Source organism: Sorex fumeus, unplaced genomic scaffold (assembly GCF_029834395.1).
Source record: "Sorex fumeus unplaced genomic scaffold, SorFum_2.1 ptg000046l, whole genome shotgun sequence".
NCBI classification, from domain to species: domain Eukaryota; kingdom Metazoa; phylum Chordata; class Mammalia; order Eulipotyphla; family Soricidae; genus Sorex; species Sorex fumeus.
This window is the reverse complement of record NW_026606103.1, coordinates 4,792,960-4,814,660: the sequence shown is the minus strand read 5'-3', so window position 1 is coordinate 4,814,660 and position 21,701 is coordinate 4,792,960.

Genomic DNA, 21,701 nt, shown 5'->3' with positions numbered 1-21,701 from the left:
GGAGGTGGGGTTTAGGGGGCAGGTGGAGGGACAATGTCTTCCCCGCCCCCAAAATCTGGGCATGTCGGTGAAGTTGGTCTGGCTTGAATTCTGGAGGCATCTCTGCAGTGAGCTGCTCTGTTTGAGACTCTTTTGTGTCTCTAGATCATGGCCCTTGGTTCCATCTTTTCTAGAGAAATTGGCATATGCCATGCAGGGCACACCTGCTCTCCCACAGTGTACCACCGGCCTTAACTATGGCTTTTGTTCTCTTTCGAAATTTATGAGTCTCTGAAAATAAGGCCAATAAATGAGCCTGTATAGCTGAGCCAGCGGGGGTTTGTCTGTGTGGCTCCCACATATGTAACTTTTGTCGGTTTACTTTCCTGGTAAACTTGGACCCAAGTTGTTGGGGTCCGACCAAAGGCACAGCAGCATTGAAGACACCAGCAGGCTGCTGATGCGCTCGCCCTGAAGGAACAGGTTGACCTGCTGTCAGAATCATAGTCCCCCCACCCACCGCCAAGTGTGTCACTGATTCAATTTTGGCTCGTTCCATTCTAATGCTGAGTCCTACTATTTTATTCTTTACCTCTTCTGTTCAATTACTTATTGTTTCTCCCCTCGGTCTTATTGTAGGTTCATTGACTCTTGTGATACTTTAGTAGTTCAGTGGTTATATAGAGCATTTTGTTGCTTTAGGTCATGTCACTCAGTGTCAGAATTTATGAAGCACTTGAGAAGTGTTCTGGGCTTATGTCCCTGTCCAAAGAATGGTGAAATTTCTTAACTTTTTCATTATTACTAGTGCTTCATGTGAGTTTTGGGTTTAACCCTGGGTTCAAGGTGGTCTGAGCAGTGATGTACTGTTTCCATTGGTGTATCAGGCTACTTTGATATGTAAGGGTTAAATTGTACTTTTGCTCTACTTCTGCTGTACCACCTGAATTAAGAAATACCTTCTCATGGTGTATTGCTATGGTGACAGAAAAGTTAGAAATGTGAGCGGGAGCTAAGCAAAGGCAACCAGGAGACAGCCAGAGGCAGGAACTCTGAGTGGCTCATTCTAGGAACCTAGCAGAGAAGAATAGGTCATCAGTAATAAGTCTTGGTTCAGAATGGAGCAAAAGGACCCAAACCCACCTGTTACTCGGGTGGAGAAGTAGGGAAGGGTCACAGAAACAATTAGTCAATCAATAGATGTCTCTATGGGACCTAAAACAATGTGTCCATAACAAAGATTTCCAGCAACAGGAACCACAACTAAGACCCCTCCTGCTTCAGTGTAATTTGGTGTATTGTCACAACACAACCAATTGAGAAGCCCCATTTATTTGCTCCTTTTCTCTTTGCCCCCAGTGAGTGGTTTCAGGAATGTTCCTATTTTAAGTGCTCAGTGCCCCTGTCTGGCTACAGTTCTAGAAGATTGCCTGGTTGCGGTCAGTTTTGACATGAAATAATTCACTCTCATTGCTTAATGTCCTAAAGTTTGTTTTGCTGTGATGGATTAATCGAACTGTTACATTTGAAGGCCCTGGTATGATGCTAAGACAACTTGGAATTCCTGGCTTTGTGGCTGAAATGTAACCTGGATCCTAATAGAAGGTGTCTAAGGGTACCAGCCTTCCTTAGCAGCCCACAGACTCCAGGAGAAGTTGGCCAGGCGGGCGAGGGATCAATGAGATTCACTGACAACAGGTACCTTCCCTAACACCTTCTTACCTGGACAGACTTCCAGGAAAGCCCTTAGCTCCTGTCCCAGGGAGAGTTTGGATTCTGAGTCCTTTTCAGAATGTGGGGAGTGAGTTTCCCTTCTGGACGGAGTTTGATTCTCAGGTGCCGGGACTGGACCCAAGCGGCCCACAGAGTGCTGCCTGTTCTGAGCAGTGCTTTCACAATGGTTCTCACTCAGGGGCCTGGGAGAGACTGATCACCTACCTACTCAGTGTGGGGAAGGGTTAATCAGTCACCCATGTGTAGTGTTTGTCTTTTTCTTTTGGGGAATTCCCAAGGATCTGGTATTCATTTCCCTGCTTACCATCTTTTTCTCTTTCCTGTTACCCCACTTCATCTGGTGAGCTGAGACTTTCTTTTCATATTACTCTGCGTGTGGAGGAGTGAGCAACTTTTCTGTCTTAGACGGCTGGGAGGAAATATTTTGGAGTTACTCGTCTTTCTTATCTATCCTCAGAAACTCACCGTTATTTTACCAAAATGTCCATTCCCCAGGAAGCAAGGCGTTAATAGCTTCCGTGGAAGAGAGCATAAGGGGTCCCTGACAGTTTGTTTTTTAGTGGCAAGAGAACCAGAACTCCTCCTCTCTGTTGGCATCATCCAAGTTGCTTTAGTCATTTCTCTGAAACTTGTTAGCTGACAGGTTCCTACACGGAACACTGAGAAATTCTTTTCCTTTTTAAAAATGTTTGGGCCTGGAGCGATAGCACAGCAGGTAGGGCATTTGCTTTGTATGCAGCCAACATGGCCTACCCGGGTTCGATTCCCAGCATCCCATATGGTCCCCTGAGCACCGTCAGGAGTAATTCCTGAGTACATGAGCCAGGAGTAATCCCTGAGCATTGCCAGGTGTGACCCAAAAAGAAAAAAAAAACAAAAAGCAAACATTTTTTTTTAATTTTGTAAGGTAGTTCACAATAAATGATTATATTTAATATTCAAACACAAATTCTACCACCGTTACACCTTCCCGCCACCCAATTTGGGATGTTTCCATCCCAAGCCCCAGTCCTTGTCCCAAAACAGGGTCACGGTCCTCCCATTGTTCATTGATTTGCTCAAACGGAGGGCCCAGTAACGTCTCCATCGTGAGAGTTATTGTTACTGTGTCTGGAATATTGAATATATATTATATTCAATCTCACCCCTGTGGGCAAGATACTCTCGGTAGCTTGCCAGCCTCTCCGAGAGGGGCAGAGAAATCGAACCCTGCTTGGCTGGGCCGGCTGTGTGCAAGGCAAACGCCCTACCTGCTGTGCTATCTCTCCAGCCCAAAACACAACTGAAATAATGTATTTTGTATTGTCTGTTTTGAAAAACCACTGAAAATGCTACAAAAAAAGTCTCCAAAGAGGAAACAGTGTGAAGATTGTTCTATTTTGTCAGGGGCCATTAAAACATACTTTAGGATATCACTAACATGTTATTAGAGGTTCAGTGATATGAGCTTTCGTTTATATATCTGAAAATATGTATATATGCGTATATATTTCCCTCTATGATTTTGTTTCCTATTTGTACCCCATCAAATGTGGTGTGGTACTTATGGAGAACGGGTAGGGAATGTCTTATGATGTGTCGCTCGTCCAGGAATACATTCACTAGTCGGCCTGAGCATGTGGGGATCAGCCTTGAGTGTGGTGGCAGTTGGGTTGGAGGCTTTCAGTTGTCGGGGCTTGGGTCCAGCTTTTTCTCCCGGAAGGGAGTAACATGACCATGACGCCTGACATAGCCAAGCCACCAGACTCTGCGCCAGACTGCTTCACTCCGGACGCCCCAAGGGGGGCGGGTGAAAGCCCTCCCTGCCCAAAGAACATTGAGAAAGTCTTATTTTACACTTCTTATTCTCAAAATATATGGACATAAAGGGCTAAAACAGAAGATTCCAACACTTGAGCTTGTGAGCTATTGAGTTTGTTTTGTTTAAAAGACTGATACAGACCCAAGAAATAGGGTAAAAATGAGCTAATCTGAGACATGAGATAAGAGAATTACTTTTTGGCTTTCTCTCTCTGAAGAGAGAGGTGCCTTTTTTCTTTAAATTTTATTGAATCACCATGAGATAGGTACAAGCTTTCATGTTTGGATTACAATCACACAATGATCAAACACCCATCCCTCTACCAGTGCACATTTCCCAGCACCAATATCCCTGGTATACACCCCTTCCCACCCTCTCACTGCCTCCATGGTGTCAGTGGTGCACTGCCCTCCTTCCTTTTCAGCAGTCTGCAGAACCTCCGCCTTTGCACTTAAGCTGCAGAAAGACAACCACCTGGAGTCTCCTTGTTTGCTGAGAAAATGCCTCTCTCAGAACTAGAAAAGCTGAGAATGCTTATGTACCACTGTAGTGGTAGTCACTTATTCATAATTTCTCTTTGCCAATTTGATGCCAAGAGAGCTCTTTTCTGAACTGTTTCTCTAAGAGACAGACAGGGCAGAGGGGCATTTGTAGGTGGAGGGTGTCTGAAGGGACACTGGATGATCTCAGTAGGCCAATAGGGCTCCATTTGCCCTGGGGAACACCCTGTCTTTCTTGGTCTACCCTGAAGTCCTCTGGCCATTTGGGGCGGGGGGGGGGGGGGGGAGGGTGGGAGGAGGGATCAGAGAAATAGCAAACTCAATCAATGGACTGTGAGTATACATGTGTGTGCATGTTAGTTTGCACATGTTTGCAGTCAGTTTGTCCAACGGTCTGTTTGTAAAAGGCTTGAAAGAGCGAGATTGAAAGCAGAAGTAGAAGCCCTCAAGGAAAGCTGCATCATTAATAAAGCTCAGCCTGTGAAGACATGAGTATCAGTAGCTTCTAATTTAGATTGAAGAAAGGAAAGTAGACCAAAATGTTTAAAATATTTAGAATCACGTCAGGTTTTTGGCAACTTAAACTTTAATGATTCCAGTTTTACTGGATTAAGACTCAACTTTGATGTTTAGTGTTCTAATGGAGAAAAATATATACTCTGAGGACTTCTGTGTTGAAATAAATAAGTAGCTATTATTTTGTGGTAACTTTTGGAAAACAGGGCTTCCAGAACTAAACTCTGAAGAAAAATTTGAATTGGAAGAAAATAAAAGGGGGTGAGAGTCTGAGAAGATTTTCTAGCACAATACATGACATTTGCTATTTATAAATTCAGACCTGTTTGGAGTTTCATGGGAGGCATTGCCTTTTGGGGGAGAGGTTAGTATTATATAGCTATAAAATATAGTTATGTGTTAACTAATTTCAGGCAGTTTTACTTATTTGAAAGGCAAATGTATACACCAAAATTGACCACACTTAGGAATAGTTTCTTTTTGAGATTTTCTTGTTGTTTAAATTTTAGTGTTATTGAGTAAATTTAGAAGTAGTTCTGTTCTGTACTTCTCTCCCCTTCTGACTGGAGGAAGTCTCCAGCTCAGGAATTCATTGTTTGCTAATTAAAACAGAAAAAATGTAGTGACCTTTCTAGCTCATTAATGACCAGGATCCAGAGACTCACAAATAAATTTTGGAAGAGAGCCAACATGATACAGAGATGCTTCCGAACTGCAAACCACCATCCAGTTAAAAATTTAACTTCAGCTCTAGTGCCATATTTAAAATTTTAGATTTCCTGGACATTTCATACTGTATGCCATTGATATACCAAGAGTAACACACCACATTTGATGAATTTCAGGTAGAAGATAATCGATCTTCATAAAAAAATAATTATATATATATACATATATTAGCACACAATGCTCAACCTGTAACAACATGTTACTGATCTACTACAGCATTGTAGCACTGTCCTCCCAAGCAGAGAATTTTCTCAAGCGGGCGCCAGTAATGTCTCCATTGTGAGACTTATTGTTACTGTTTTTGGCTTATCAAATACACCTCGCGGAGTTTCCTAGGCTCTTCCATGTGGTCAGGATAATCTCGATAGCTTGCCAGGCTCTCTAATAGGGAACCTAGAAAGGTAAGCAGAAATATCAGGAAGAAAAGATTTGAGTCACTAGGAAAGAAAGATTAACTCAGTTAAGAAGAAAATAAACACATTACTGTGGACTGAGTTCACAAAAAGGTGCAGAGTCTGGGTCTAGTCCTAGTTCCCTGAATGCTTCCTCCAGTTCCAGGACTTCTCTGCTTTTCTTACCAGGAGAATCCGTATAGTCAACTTGATATCCACTTACCCAAAATTCATTTACGTTTCTTCCCCTGGTTCCTTGAAACCAAAAACATCCCTCAACTAAGAGAAGACCCGGAAGTCTTACCTTTGACTACTGACATGAATAGAAGCGTTTAAACTTTTGGTCAGTCTTCCAACTTTTTCAAAATATACTTTGTTATTGATAATTAAAATTTTCCAAGATGTCTGGAAATCAGTTAGCTGGGAAGAAATGTGCAAGAAGAGAAATAGATAGATAGATAGATAGAGATATAAATAGATATCAGTGGTATATATGTGATTCCTGAAACTATGGGTGATATGAATTTGACTAATTTGTATTTTTTAATTACTATATAAGAAATAGGTATATTCTGCAAGTTTTTAAAGCTGTATTTTATTGCAATTTAAAAGATTAGATGGGGGACAGATGGGCAGTAGACTTTAAGGTGCATGCCTTATATGTGCCCAACCCCAGTTCGATCCCTGATACCACATGGTCCCCAAAACAGGGCTGAATTATCTCAGGTCCTCATATTGTACTACCAGCCTACTTGTTACTCAGTGATATACATGAGTATATATGAATGATATACATGCTTGCAATGTATGAGGTACTGAGTTCTATCCTTGGCAATCCCAGCTTCTCTCAAAAAATAATTAATTAAGAACTTGAGGGGCCGTTCAGGCATATTAAAAAAAGTAGATAGGGTATTTGCGTTGAACACAACCAACCCCAGTTTGATCCCTAACACCATATATGGAAGCACAACATCGTGAGCACTGCCAGGAGTGATCCCTTGAGGAAAGTACCTAGAGTTTGGATAGAGGAGGATCCACTATGACAACGATAGTTGTAAATGAGTACTCGGATAAGAACTGAGTGCTAAAAGTAGGAAAAGGAACAAATACGATAACCTCTCAATATTTATATTGCAAACCATAATGTGTGTGTGTGTGTGTGTGAGAGAGAGAGAGAGAGAGAGAGAGAGAGAGAGAGAGAGAGAGGGAGAGACTGTCTACAATAGGCTGGGAGTTAATGGTGTGGTAAAAAACTGGGGGACACTGGTGGTGGGAAATTTACACTGGTGGAGGGATGGGGGTCAGAACATTGTATGATTGAAACTGGATCATGAACTGCTTTGTAACTTTGTATCTCATGGTGATTGAATTTAAAAATCATAGTAGTAAATCTTAAGCACACTCGATATGATCCCAAAACCCAAATACCACCCCAACCACTGTCAAAAAAAAATGTTGACTAACAGGTAAAATACAAAAATGAGTTCTTGCGTTGGAGAAATGGATCCAGTAGTAGAGAACATGCCTTGCACGTGGGAGGCCTGGGCTCATTCCCAACACCTCCTGACACCACACACTGGAGGGCCAACAGGTACCTCCAGCACAGGGCTTGATTACCAATAGGTATTTGGGCAATGCAGGGGACGGTCCCCATAAAGAAACTGGCTATCACCAGCCCTACCTATATCTTTCACAAAGTTATTTTGCCTTTTGTAGTTTCATTTCTTTGTGCATTTAAAGAAAAGCATTTATTCTATCTAAAGGAACTAGAAAAATAAGAAAACGGGCCAAAGTTCATAACAAAAGGAACCACAAACTACAAATGAATACTAGCAAATCACGAATGGCCACAAAACCTGCATGTAAATAGAGGGCTCAATAAAGGAGAAGCCAGAGAGAATAAAAGGCTGCATCTGATAGGGTCTGCCACCCCTTCAAAAAAGGAACTTTAATGAAAAATACAACCAGCAAATTAGAGAATAGTTATTGGCACTGGAACAAGTGTACCCATCTCATGATGACATAAGAAATAGGCAGGATTAGAAAGACTCGAAAGAGTTGGTCTTGTCTAGCCTCATGAACAGTCGAAAGTGACCTACCAAAGATCCAGGGCCAGGGCCCACATGCAAAGTAAAAGTCCTGAGGATAAAAACAAAATTGAATAGGATGGGGGGAATAAAGACAAAGAGAAGGCCCACAACAAACTATATGAAGAAAAAGAATGAGAGCATTTCAGAAAGCATCATTTCCAATACTAAAAAAAACCCACTAAACTGGGAAGATTACCTAAACCTCACCCCATTCTCAAAATTTAGTGCAAGTCACCTCCAATAAATATAAGGAAGGAGCATCAGGGAGATGGCTCAGAGGACTGTTGTGCATGTTTTACATATGTGAGCCCTCAGTTCTGTCCTTAGCAACACACGATTCCACAACCACTGCTGGGAGTTACCCAAACACTGAGCCAAGTAGCATCAGTTATCGTCCCAATAAATAAAGAAGTCAGAAATTTACATTTGATGGGATGTAAGGTAGAAGGCAACTGATCTGTGTGTGTGTGTATATATATATATATATATATATATATATACAGGGCACAACCTGTAACAACATGTTAGTGATTTCCTACACGGGGCTTAATGGCTGCTGGTGAGATACAACAAATCTCACACACTTTCCTCTAAGGAAGTCTTTTTGGATAATTTTAAGTCTATTATTTATAATAAGCAATATAAAATCAATTATTTAGCCATTGCCTTTGGGGCAGGCTTGGGTGGGGTTGGGAAAATTCGAAATAATGATAGTGGGAAGGTGTAATGGTGATGGGATTGGTGTTGAAATAGTGAATGTATGTAATAAAGTATTGTGAACAACTTTATAAATATAATTTTTTTAAATAATTGAGCAAGAACTGTGGGAAACTATTGTAATCAGTGTTAAATGATATTACTAATTATTTTGCAAAGTACCTAAAAGTGCAATATATGAAGATGATTTTATTATGTGTCAGCTTTGTTACCATGTCCAAAACTAGTCTTGGTTTTTTGTTTTCTTTTGTGGTTTTTTTTTTTTATGTGTTTTTGGTTTTGCTTTTCCTAGCTTTTTGGATCACCTGGCATTGCTCAGGGTTACTCCTGACTCTGCACTCAGGAATTACTCCCGGCATTGCTCAGGGGACCATATGGGATGCCAAAGATCCAACCCGGGCAGCCACATGCAAGGCAAATGTCCTGCTGCTGTACTATAGCTCCGGCCCAAAAGTCTTGCTTGTTCATAATCATCTAAGTGAATGCTTTATTAAACCCTTTAACATTTGTCTTCCTAGAAATTAAATTTTGAAGGCTGGAGAGTGTATCCCGGTTAATTTGCAATACAGAGCAGACTTTCTGCCTAGTTTACTCTGTATTATAAGATATTTAATTGTAAGTAAAATCGTTGATCCTTTGCAAAATTTATTGTACCTGTGTTTCAGATTTAAGATTTGTCACATTGGAAACCTGGTTTTGTCTCTTTTGCTTTACCACAATGTTGTCTTGTCTGTGCGTGTGTTAGAATTTGAGAAAAGGTGGTTTTTAAAGCAGGTTTCTAAATACCTTTACTATTTTACTATTAGAACTGTGTTGCAAATATATGGTAAATGGCATGAGAGACCTTAAAGTGCCTGGTCATAACATGACCAGGTTTTCATGTTATTTCATAACAGCATTGCATGCGCTCATGTGGAAGGAGTTGCACTGCATGAGTAGAAGGGGACACAAAATTGTCCTGTGGCAAGCATTCTGCTACCCTGTCTTCGACATTAGATGGCCTACTCACCCACAAGAAATAAATTTTTTTCTACAAAGTTCTAGTGTAGAACATCTATGTAGTGTAGAGCACAAGAAACCTTAGCAACGGCAAGTATTTTTACAGAGCCAAAAGAGATTCTTACAAATATCTGCAAAGATCATTCTTATGGTACTTGTAGTTTTATACTTGATAAAACAGTTTAAACAGATAAAAAATTAAAAAACTAAAGCAGAGCTTTTTATGTTAGAAATACAATGGTACATAATTTAGCCCTTGCTAAATGTGTTCAGTAAGAAAGTGGAGATTCTTTTTTATTTTATATGTTAGTTCACAATATTTGATTACATTTAATATTCAAACTGGCAAACTCCAGGTGGCATACCGAATATGCCAAATACCAGTAAGAATGAGGGGTCTCATTCCCCTAAACCTGAAAGGGCCTTGAATGTGGCACTTTTTCGAATCTCAGGGCTAGGACAAATGAGAAGTTACTGGTGCCTGCTCGAGGCAATCTATGAACAACAGGATGATGGTGATCGTGAATATTCAAACACCCATCCCACCACCATTACATCTTACCACCACCAAATTAAGGATATTTCCATCCTATGCCCCAATCCCTGTCCCAAACACAACAGAAATAATATATTTCATATTGTCTGTTATGTAGTACTGCTGAAAATGCTTACAAACATTATTCATACAGGAAACTGTGAAGAAATATATATATGCATATATATTTCCCTGGATGATTTGTTGCTACTATCTGAACCCCATCAAATGTGGTGTGGTAATTATGGAGACTGGGCAGGGGGTGTTTTATGCTGTTTCCAGGAATATGTTCAGTCATGTGTGAGACTGAGCTTGAGCACATGGGGAATGACCCCACAGCGTCGTGGCGGTAGGGTGGTAGGGTTGTGGAGATTTTGGCTGTCAGAGCTGGGTCTCTTGGGGCGGGGAGGGCTCTTACCTGCCCCTCTCTGAAGTGCTCTGTGTGAAACAGCCTGGTGCGGAGTCCAGTGGCATGGTTATGGGGGGTCTCAAGTTATGCTCCTTTTCGGGAGAAGCAGCCTTTCGATCTGGCAGTGGCTGATGAAAGTGGAAATATTTTTCTTCCCAAGTGACTCAGTTATTTTTATTCCCAGATAACTAATAGTTGATTCTTTCGCTACTATTGAATTGATTCTCTGTCTACTACAGCTTCGTTGTCTGTCATGAGAACTCTTATTTCTGAGCACTTGTCTGCCGAAGTAATATAATTTGTCAAGAGCACAATCATGGAACAGATTCTGACCCAAAGGAAACAAGTGACAAGACTTTAAGGAACAGGAAAAGGTTAAACGAAACTGTCCTGAAGGTCTCTTGTACGGGAATATGACGGGATGTCCCCAGAAAAAATCACCCTGCTCTAAACTTTTACGCTGAGTCCAAAGAAACTAAGTTTTAGATGAAAGGAATTTGTGTATTTCTTAATGTGTTGATGCAAATAAGTGGCACTATTTATCAGAAGTAAACTTTGTGGATTATTTCATGAATTACTAGCAGAGGAGAAGAGAAAACAATGTTTCGGTAATTTCCCTTTTTGTCATATTTAGAGCTTGCATTCACCAAGTGTGTGAGTGTGTCTTAGTAGGTTTACTTCAAGAAAACCAGCAGACTCACCACTCAGGTTGAGAAAGCTACTCCTGAGGATTTCCAGGTGACCGAAAAGATCTAGCGCTACCCCAGTCACATCCTGGGAACTATCTGGCCAGCAGTGCCGAAGCCGAGGAATGCCGTGTTGACCAGAGGTCGAAGTCTGTTACCTCTGTGCAGTGAGCTGACACTGACTTTGGCTGTTGCATTAGCCCTGCAGCTAGCACAGAGCTGGTGGCCACTGCTCCTGAGGATTGGGACTGGACAGAAAATGCTTTATTAGAGGCCTTATTTATTTGGTACCCTAATTTTCAATAGGTGTTGACTGGATTAGCATGACCCTTATTTCTTAGGTTCTTAATCAATGCTAGCTCATTGGTCAGTGGTGCATATTTTGCAGGTGCTGAACCTGACTTTGATGTGGGCACTACATCACCCCTCCCTCAACACTGGGAGCTAAATAGATTTAAGAGTCCCCTGGCCACCTCAAGGTGAGATGCTGGAGGCCCCAAGAGCACTAGAGCACTCTCTGGGTGGCCTGGTGTCCCCAGCACCATAAAGACTGAACAGCTCTGCACTTGGACGTGGAAAAAGCAAACACTGTGTTTCAAATCCCCGAAAGCAGGCTGCAGTGTCACACAAGGGTTTAGACTTTTCCCTGGCATGTCACCAACTGCAGTTGATTCCCAGGCACCACATATGCTCCCTGGAGAGTGCTCCCAAGCACACAGCCAGGAGTACCACCTAAGCAAGATGGGAGTGGACCCAACACCACCCACCTAAAAAAACTGAAATAGATACAGAGGAATTCAATACAAGGAATAATACTAGGTATAGTTAAGTTGGCATGTTGTGAAATGACCAATTATATTAGAAAGCAAATTCAATATTAAAAATTTTTAAATTCAGTGTTAAATTTTATTTTAGCCACTCTTTGATAATTTTACAATATTTTTCAAGAGCAATGTTTCATACATAGAAAATTCTAACACATATCAACACATCCCTCCCCCATAATGTCTCGTTTTATTCATTTCTCTTTTTCAGTTTTTTGTTTAGTATTAGTGAGACAGACATTACAAAGCTGTTCATGATTGAATTTTAGTCATACAATGATATAACACCCATCCCTCTACCATTATACATTTCCACCACCAAAGTGCCCTGTTTTCCTCCCACTGTCTGCCAATATATACCTCCTAGAGCCCTCCAGCATCCCTCTATTGCAGACACTTTTCTTCTCTCTCTCCCTCTCCTTTTGTGCATTATGGTTTGCAATACATGTACTGAGGTCATCGTGTTTGTTCAGCGCATTTGGTATTTTTATTGGGAAGGTACGGCTGGAGTAGCTTTTTTATTTAAATTTTTGTTAAATTTGTTAGTGAAACACCATGAGGTACATTTGTAGACTTACAAAATTTTGTACTTGGGTTTCAGTTATACAATGTTCGAGTACCCAAACCTCCACCAGTGCTCATTTTCCACCACCATTTATCACAGTATTCCCCCCACACACCATCCCCCCATCCCACCCAGCCTCTGGCAGGTCATTTCCTTTTGTTCTATCTCTCCTTTTGGGTGCTGTGGTTTGCAAAAGAGGCATTGAGTGGAAATCATATTGGGTCTATAATCTAGTTTCATCATGCATAGCCCATCCTTGGAGGATCCTCCCAACACCCTTTACTTGGTGCTCCCTTCTATATCTGAGTTGCCTTTTCCCCCAGCATGTGCGGCTGGCCTCCAAGCCATGGAGTGAACCTCCTGGTACTAATCTCTCGGCTATTCTTGTGTTTTAGTCCCCTGTAAATTTCATGACTTCATCTTTTCTAACAGCTACATAGTACTCCCATATGTAGATGTACCAAAGTTTCTTTAACCAGTCATGTTCTCCAGCACTCAGGTTTTTTTCCAGATGCTAGTATTGTAAACACTAGCTGGACTGAACAATCAAGTGCAGACATCACTTCGACTATACTTTTTTCTCTCTGGGATATATGCCTAGGAATGGTATTGCTGGGTCAAATGGGAGCTCAATCTAATTTTTTGAGAATCGTCCATACAGTTTTCCAAAAGGGATGAACATTCAGCATTCCCAACAACAATGAAGGACGGTTCCTTTCTAGCCACATCTGAGCCAACATCAGTTGCTTTTTTTCTTTTAGATGTGGGCCAGTCTCTGTGTTGTGAAATGGTATCTCATTGTTGTTTAAATTTGCATCTCCCTGATAACTAATGACGTAGAGCATTTTCTCGTGTGCCTTTTAGCCATTCGGATTTCTTCTTTGCGAATGTTTCTGTTCATTTTCTCGCCCCATTTTTTGATGGGGTTGGGTGTTTTTTTCTTGTGTTGTTCAACCAGTACCTTATATATCCTTGATATCAACCCCTTGTAAGATGTGTATTCAGCGAATATCCTTTCCCATTCTGTAGACTGTCTTTGTATTTTGGTCACTGTTTCTTTTGAGGTGCAGAAGCTTCTTAGTTTAAGATAGTCCCATTTGTCTATCTCTGTTTTCACTTGCTTGGCCAGTGGTGTGACATCTTTGAAGATACCATTAGCTTCCATATAATGGAGGGTTTTGCCAACTTTGTCTTCAATGAACTTTATTCCGGTCTGATGTTGAGTTCATTAATCCATTTTGATCTTATTTTTGTATATGGCGTAAGGTAGAGTTCTGAGTCCACTGTTTTGCATGTAGCCATCCAGTTTTGCCAACACAATTTGTTAAAGAGTCTTTCCATACTCCACTTCACATTTCTTGTCCCCTTATTAAAAATTAGATCATCATATGCTTGGGGGAAGATAACAGTCTATTCAGATTTGTTGCATTGTTCTACAGCTCTGCCTTTTTTCCAGTACCATGCTGTTTTAATTATTACTGCTTTGTAGTAGAGTTTGAAGTTAGGGATGTTGATTCCTCCCATTTTCTTTTTCCCAGGAATTGCTTTAGCTATTCTTTGGGTCTTATTGTTGCATATAAATATCAGGATTGTTTGCTCCATTTTTTGGAAGAATGTCATGGATATCCTTATAGGGATCGCATTGACTTTTTACAGTGCTTTGGTAAGTATTGCCATTTTGACAATGTTAATTCTCCCCATCCATGAGCAGGGGATGTTTTTTTTTGAATTTTTATTAGTGAAACGCCATGAGGTACAGTTGTAGATTTACAAATTTTTGTGCTTGTGTTTAGATTATACAATGATCAAATACCCATCCCTCCACCAGTGCCCATTTTCCACCACCATGGATAATATCCCTCCCACCCCCATCCTCCTCATCCCACCCTGCCTCTGTGGCAGGGCATTCCCTTTTGTTCTCTCTCTCCTTTTGGGTGTTGTGGTCTGCAAAATAGGCATTAAGTGGCAACCATGTTTAGTCCATAGTCTACTTTGAACATGCATCTCCCCTCCTGGGAGGATCCTCCAAACACCCTTTATTTGGTGCTCCCTTCTCTATCTGAGCTGCCCTTTCCCCTAGAATACCTGGCTGACCTCTAAGCTATGGAGTAATCCTCCTGGTGCTGATCTCAGCTATTCATGGGTATTAATCTCATATTTTGTTACTTTATATCCCCCAGATGAATACAATCTTTCTATGTCTATCCCTCTCTTTCTGAGTCATTTCGCTTAGCATGATACTTTCCATGTTGTACCACGTATGTAAATTTCATGACTTCATCTTTTCTAACAGCTACATAGTACTCCATTGTGTAGATGTACCAAAGTTTCTTTAACCAGTCATCTGTTCTTGGGCACTCAGGTTTCTTCCAGTTTCTGGCTATCATAAAGAGGAGCAGGGGATATTTTTCCATTTCCTCATGTCCTCTCATTTCCTGAAGAAGCATTTTGTAGTTTTCTTTGTACAGGTCCTTTTCTTCCCTAGTTAACGTGATTCCTGGGTACTTGCTTTTCTGGGATACAATTGTGAATGGGATTGTTTTCTTTATGTCACTTTCTTCTCTTTCACTATTTGCGTGAAAGCCATGAATTTTTGTGTATTGATTTTATAGCCTCCAACTTTACTATACAAGTCTATTGTTTCAAAAACTTTCTTGGTAGAGGTTTTAGGATTCTTTAAGTAGAGTATCATATCATCTGTGAATGAATAGTGAGAGCTTGATTTTTTCCTTCCCTACCTGGATGCCCTTAATATTTTTATCTTGCCTAATCGCTATTGCAAGTACTTCCAGTACTATCTTGAACAGTAGTGGAGAGAGTGGGCAACTTTGTCTCATCCATGATCTTAGGGGGAAGGTTCTCAGTTTTTCCCCATTGAGGATGATGTTTCCTGTAGGATGGTGGTAGATGGCTTTAACTATATTGAGGAAAGTCCCCTCTATCCCCATTTTGGTGAGGGTTTTTATCATAAACGATTGCTGGATCTTGTCAAATGCTTTCTCTGCATCTATTGATATGATCATATGATTTTCATCTTTTCTTTTATTGATATGATGGATTATGTTGACGGATTTCTGAATGTTAAACCATCCTTGCATCGCCGGGATGAATCCCACTTGCTCATGGTGTATGATCTTTCTGAAGAGTTGTTGAATTCTATTTGCTACTATTTTGTTGAGAATCTTCGAATCCATGCTCATCAGAAATATCGGCCTGAGTTTTCTTTTTCTTGTGGTGTCTTAGTTTCCTTTTGGTATTAGAGAGATGTGGGCTTCATAGAAACTGTTTGGGAGAGTTTCTGTTTTTTCAATTTCCTGGAAAATCTTGAGAAGAACCTGCAATAAGTCCTCTTTAAATGTTTGGAAAAATTGGCTAGTAAATCCATCTGGATCTGGGCTTTTGTTTTTGGGAAGACTTTTGATTACAGTTTCAATTTCCTTGATGTGAGTAGGTCTATTCTGGTACACTGTATCTTCTTGATTCAGCCTTGGGGGATAATAGGAATCCAGGAATTTATCCATTTCTTCTAGGTTCTCTTGTTTCGTGCCATACAGACTTTTAAAGTAGTCTCTGATGATCTCTTGAAATTCTTTGGTTTCTGTTGTGATATCCCCATTCTTATTTCTGAATGGATTTATTAGGGTTCCCTCTCTGTTTCTTTGTGATTGCTGCTAGTGGTTTATCTATCTTATTTATTTTTTCGAATAACCAGCTCTTGGTTTCATTGATCTTTCAAATTGGTTTTTTTTTTTGTTTCCACATCGTTGATTTCTGCTCCAAGTTTTATAGTCTTTTTCCTTCTGCACAATTTCCGCTCCTCCTGTTGATCCTTTTCTAACATCTTGAGCTGTGAAGTCAGGTTGTTTATGTGCATTCTTTCTTCTGTCCTGAGATATGCTTGCAGAGCTATAAATTTTCCCCTTCAAACGGTTTTTGCAGCTTCCCATAAGTTTTGGTAGCTCGTGTCTTCATTCTCATTTGTTTCCAAGTATCTTTTGATTTCATCCTTGACTTCCCTCCTGATCGACTCGTTTTGAAGCATTGAGTTTTTTTACTTTCCAGGTGTTTGATTTAGTTCTCCGTATCTGTGTGTGATTCACTCCTATTCTCAGTGCATCGTGGTCTGAAAAGATTGTTGATACTATTTCTATCTTCCTGATTCTATTTAGGTATGTTTTGTAGCCTAGGACATGGTCGATTTTGGAAAATGTTACGTGCGCACTGGAGAGGAATGTGTATTCTTTCTTTTTTCGGTAGAAAGCCCTGTGCAGGTCTATACGCCCTCTCTCTTCTATTTCTTCTTTCAAAACCAACGTTTCCTTGCTTAGTTTTGTTCTTGTTGATCTATCCAGATGTGATAAGATGATGTTGAAATCTCCAGCTACTATTGTGTTGCTAGAAATGTCCTCCTTAAAATCTGTTAGCAGTTGTTTTAAATATTTAGCTGTTCCCTCATTAGGTGCATGTACATTTAAGAGTGTGATTTCTTCCTATTGTCTGTGTCCCTTGATGAAGAGAAAATAGCCTTCATTGTCTCTTCTAATCTTTTTCAATGCAAAATTATTGGATACTAGTATGGCCACCCCAGCTTTTCTTAGGTAGCTGTTTGCTTGCAGGATTATTTTCCATCCTTTGACATTGAGTCTGTGTTTGCTCTGGCTATTGAGATGACTTTCTTGTAGGCAGCAGAATGTTGGGTTCTGTCTCTGAATCCATTTTGCCACTCTGTGTCTCTTAATTGGTGAATTTAGACCGTTGACATTGAGAGAGATTATTGTTATGGAGTTTTGTGTCATCTTTCTGTAAGGATGTGTTGTGGTTGTAGGGTTTGTCTTGTATTATAGTAGCCCCTATAGCCCTTATTTTAGGTTTGGTTTTGAGTCTATGAAGTTCCTGAGCTGTTGTTTGTCTAGAAAATACTGTACCTCTCCTTGAATTTTGAACGAGAGTTTAGCTGGATAGAGTATTCTTGGTAAAGCATTCATTTCAGTGAGTTTTTTTCACTATATCTTGCCACTGCCTTCGGGCTTGGAGGGTTTCCTCTGATGGATCTGCTGTGAATCTAAGGGGTTCTCCTTTGTATATTTCCATCCCATGCCCCAATCCCTGTACCAAACACAACATAAATAATATATTTCATGTTGTCTGTTACGTAGTACTGCTGAAAATGCTTACAAACATTATTCATATAGGAAACTGTGAGGAAATATATATATGCATATATATTTCCCTCGATGATTTGTTGCTACTATCTGAACCCCATCAAATGTGGTGTGGTAATTATGGAGACTGGGCAGGGGGTGTTTTTATGCTGTTTCCAGGAATATGTTCAGTCATGTGTGAGACTCATCTTGAGCATGTGGGGAATGACCCCACAGCGTCGTGGCGGTAGGGTGGTAGGGTTGTGGAGATTTTCGCTGTCAGAGCTGGGTCTCTTGGGGCGGGGAGGGCTCTCACCTGCCCCCCTCTGAAGTGCTCTGTGTGAAACAGCCTGGTGCGGAGTCCAGTGGCATGGTTATGGGGGTCTCAAGTTATGCTCCTTTTCTGGAGACGCAGCCTTTTGATCTGGCAGTGGCTGATGAAAGTGGAGATTGTTAGGGCGTGGATCGTGATCTTCCTTTAACGACAAAGAAACTCCAGAGATTGCAAACAGCAAGCAAGGTTTATTGTAAGACTGGCTAGCCAGGGTCAAGTCGCCTACACAGACACGCAAGTCAGTTAGGTGAGGCAAGACCCCGAACCTCTTCAAAGGGGATCTTATATAGGCCTTCACTGGCCATTACAGTAAAGCCCGCACATTTCATAGCCAACAGATTTGTAACAATATATGCTTTCTTAACCTATCCAATTAAGGGTACATCACTTCTTAGCTTATATTTTAAAGATCAGCATTTTGTGTCGGTGCTTAGGAACTGACAGATTTTTAAGGCAGTCCTGGGTCTTGCAACATGGGTCTTGTGAGAGACATCCGGTTATCTGGTCTGACCCCCACCCTTCAAGTACCTGTATCTGAATTCCTTGGTCAGAGGCAGAAAAACCAGTTATTTTGCAGTGCAGGCTCCTATAAAGCGGATCTGAAAAAGCTTATCTAGACCTGTTCCTTGAAAAACAAGTTATTTTGCAATGCAGGTTCCTATTAAACTAAGCTAAATTAGTTCTGGTGGTAGTCCATTTTGGGCCTGTCCCTTACAGAGATATATTTCTTCCCAAGTGACTCAGTTATTTTTATACCCAGATAACTAATAGTTGATTCTCCCTCTACTACTGCTTCGTTGTCTGTCATGAGAACTCTTGTCTTCTGAACACTTGTCTGCCGAAGCAATATAATTTGTCAAGAGCAGAATCATGGAACAGATTTCTGACCCAAAGAAAACAAGTGACAAAACTTTAAGGGACAGGAAAAGCTTAAGTTAAATGGTCCTGAAGGTCTCTTGTATGGGAATATGACTGGATGTCCCCAGAAAAAATCACCCTGCTCTAAACTTTTACGCTGAGTCCAAAGAAACTAAGTTTTAGATGAAAGGAATTTGTGTATTTCTTAATGTATTGATGCAAATAAGTGGCAGTATTTATCAGAAGTAAAGGTAACCCATTACTTTGTGAATTATTTCATGAATTACTAGTAGAGGCGAAGAGAAAACAATGTTTCAGTAATTCCTGCTTTTGTCATATTTAGAGCTTGCATTCACCAAGTGTGTGAGTGTGTCTTAGTAGGTTTACTTCAAGAAAACCAGCAGACTCACCACTCAGGTTGAGAAAGCTACTCCTGAGGATTTCCAGGTGACCAAGAAGATCTAGCGCTACCCCAGTCACATACTGGGAACTATCTGGCCAGCAGTGCCGAAGCTGAGGAATGCCGTGTTGACCAGAGGTCGAAGTCTGTTACCTCTGTGCAGTGAGCTGACACTGACTTTGGCTGTTGCATTAGCCCTGCTGCTAGCACAGAGCTGGTGGCCACTGCTCCTGAGGACTGGGACCGAACAGAAAATTTTTTATTAGAGGCCTTATTTATTTGGTACCCTAATTTTCAATAGGTGTTGACTGGATTAACAGGACCTTTATTTCTTAGGTTCTTAATCAATGCCAGCTCATTGGTCAGTGGTGCAAATTTCGCAGGTGCTGAACCTGACTTTGATGTGAGCACTACTTTGCCCCTCCCTCAACACTGGGGGCAAAATAGAATTAAGAGTCCCCTGGCCACCTCAAGGTGAGATGCTGGAGGCCCCAAGAGCACTAGAACACTCTATGGGTGGCCTGGTGGTCCCCAGCCCCACAAAGACTAAACAGCTCTGCATTTGGGGATGGAAAAAGCAAACACTGTGTTTCAAATCCCTGAAGGCAGGCTGGAATGTCACACAAGGGTTTAGACATTTCCCTGGCATGTCACCAGCTGCAGTTGATTCCCAGGCACCACATATGCTCCCTGGAGATTGCTCCCAAGCACAGAGCTAGGAGCACCACCTAAGCAAGGTGGGAGTGGACCCAACACCACTTCCCTAAAAAAAATGAACTAGATACAGTGGAATTCAATAGAAGGAATAATATTAGAAATAGTTAAGTTGGCATGTTGTAAAATGGCCAATTATTTTAGACAGCAAATTCAATATTAAAATTTTTTTAAATATTTAGTGTTAAATTTTATTTTAGCCACTGTCTGATAATATTACAATATTTTTCAACAGCAATGTTTCATACATAGAAAATTCTAACACATATCAACACGTTCCCCCCCATAATGTCTCATTTTCTTCATTTCTCTTTTTCAGTTTTTTGTTTAATATTAGTGAGACAGACATTACAAAGCTGTTCATGATTGGATTTTAGTCATACAATGATATAACACCCATCCCTCTACTATTGTACATTTCCACGGCCAATGTGCCCTGTTTTCCTCCCACTATCTGCCACTATATACCCCCTCCAGCCCTCCAGCCTCCCTCTATGGCAGACACTTTTCTTCCCTCTCTCCCTCTCCTTTTGTGCATTATGGCTTGCAATACATGTACTGAGGTCATCGTGTTTGTTCAGCGCATTTGGTATTTTTATTGGGAAGGTAAGGCTGGAGTAGCTTTTTTATTTAATTTTTTAAAAATTTGTTCGTGAAACACCATGAGGTACAGTTGTAGACTTACAAAATTTTGTACTTGGGTTTCAGTTATACAATGTTCGAGTACCCATCCCTCCACCAGTGCTCATTTTCCACCACCACTGATCCCAGTATTCCTCCCACCCAGCATCCCCCCATCCCACCCAGCCTCTGGCAGGGCATTCCCTTTTGTTCTATCTCTCCTTTGGGTGCTATGGTTTGCAAAAGAGGCATTGAGTGGAAATCATATTGGGTCTATAATCTATTTTGAGCATGCATCTCCCATCCTGGGAGGATCCTCCCAACAGCCTTTACTTGGTGCTCCCTTCTATATCTGAGCTGCTTTTTCCCCTAGCATGTGCGGCTGGCCTCCAAGCCATGGAGTGAACCTCCGGGTACTAATCTCGGCTATTCTTGTGTTTTATTCTCCTGTAAATTTCATGACTTCATCTTTTCTAACAGCTACATAGTAATCCCATATGTAGATGTACCAAAGTTTCTATAACCAGTCATGTTCTCCAGCACTCAGGTTTTTTCCAGATTCCAGTATTGTAAACAGTAGCTGGAAGGAACAAACAGGTGCAGACATCACTTCGACTGTACTTTTGTCCTCTCTGGGATATATGCCCAGGAATGGTATTGCTGGGTCAAATGGGAGCTCAATCTAATTTTTTGAGAATCGTCCATACAGTTTTCCAAAAGGGATGAACCATTCAGCATTCCCACCAACAATGAAGGATGGTCCCTTTCTAGCCACATCTGAGCCAACATCAGTTGCTTTTGTTCTTTTAGTGGTGGGACAGTCTCTGTGTTGTGAAATGATATCTCATTGTGGCTTTGATCAGCATCTCCCTGATGATTAATGATGTAGAGCATTTTCTCGTGTGCCTTTTAGCCATTCAGATTTCTTCTTTGAGAAATATTCTGTTCATTTCCTCGCCCCATTTTTTGATGGGGTTGGGTGTTTTTTTCTTGTGTTGTTCAATCAGTACCTTGTATATCCTTGATATCAAACCCTTGAAGGATGTGTATTTGGCAAATATCCTTTCCCATTCTGTAGACTGTCTTTGTATTTTGGTCACTGTTTCTTTTGAGGTGCAGAAGCTTCTTAGTTTAAGATAGTCCCATTTGTCTATCTC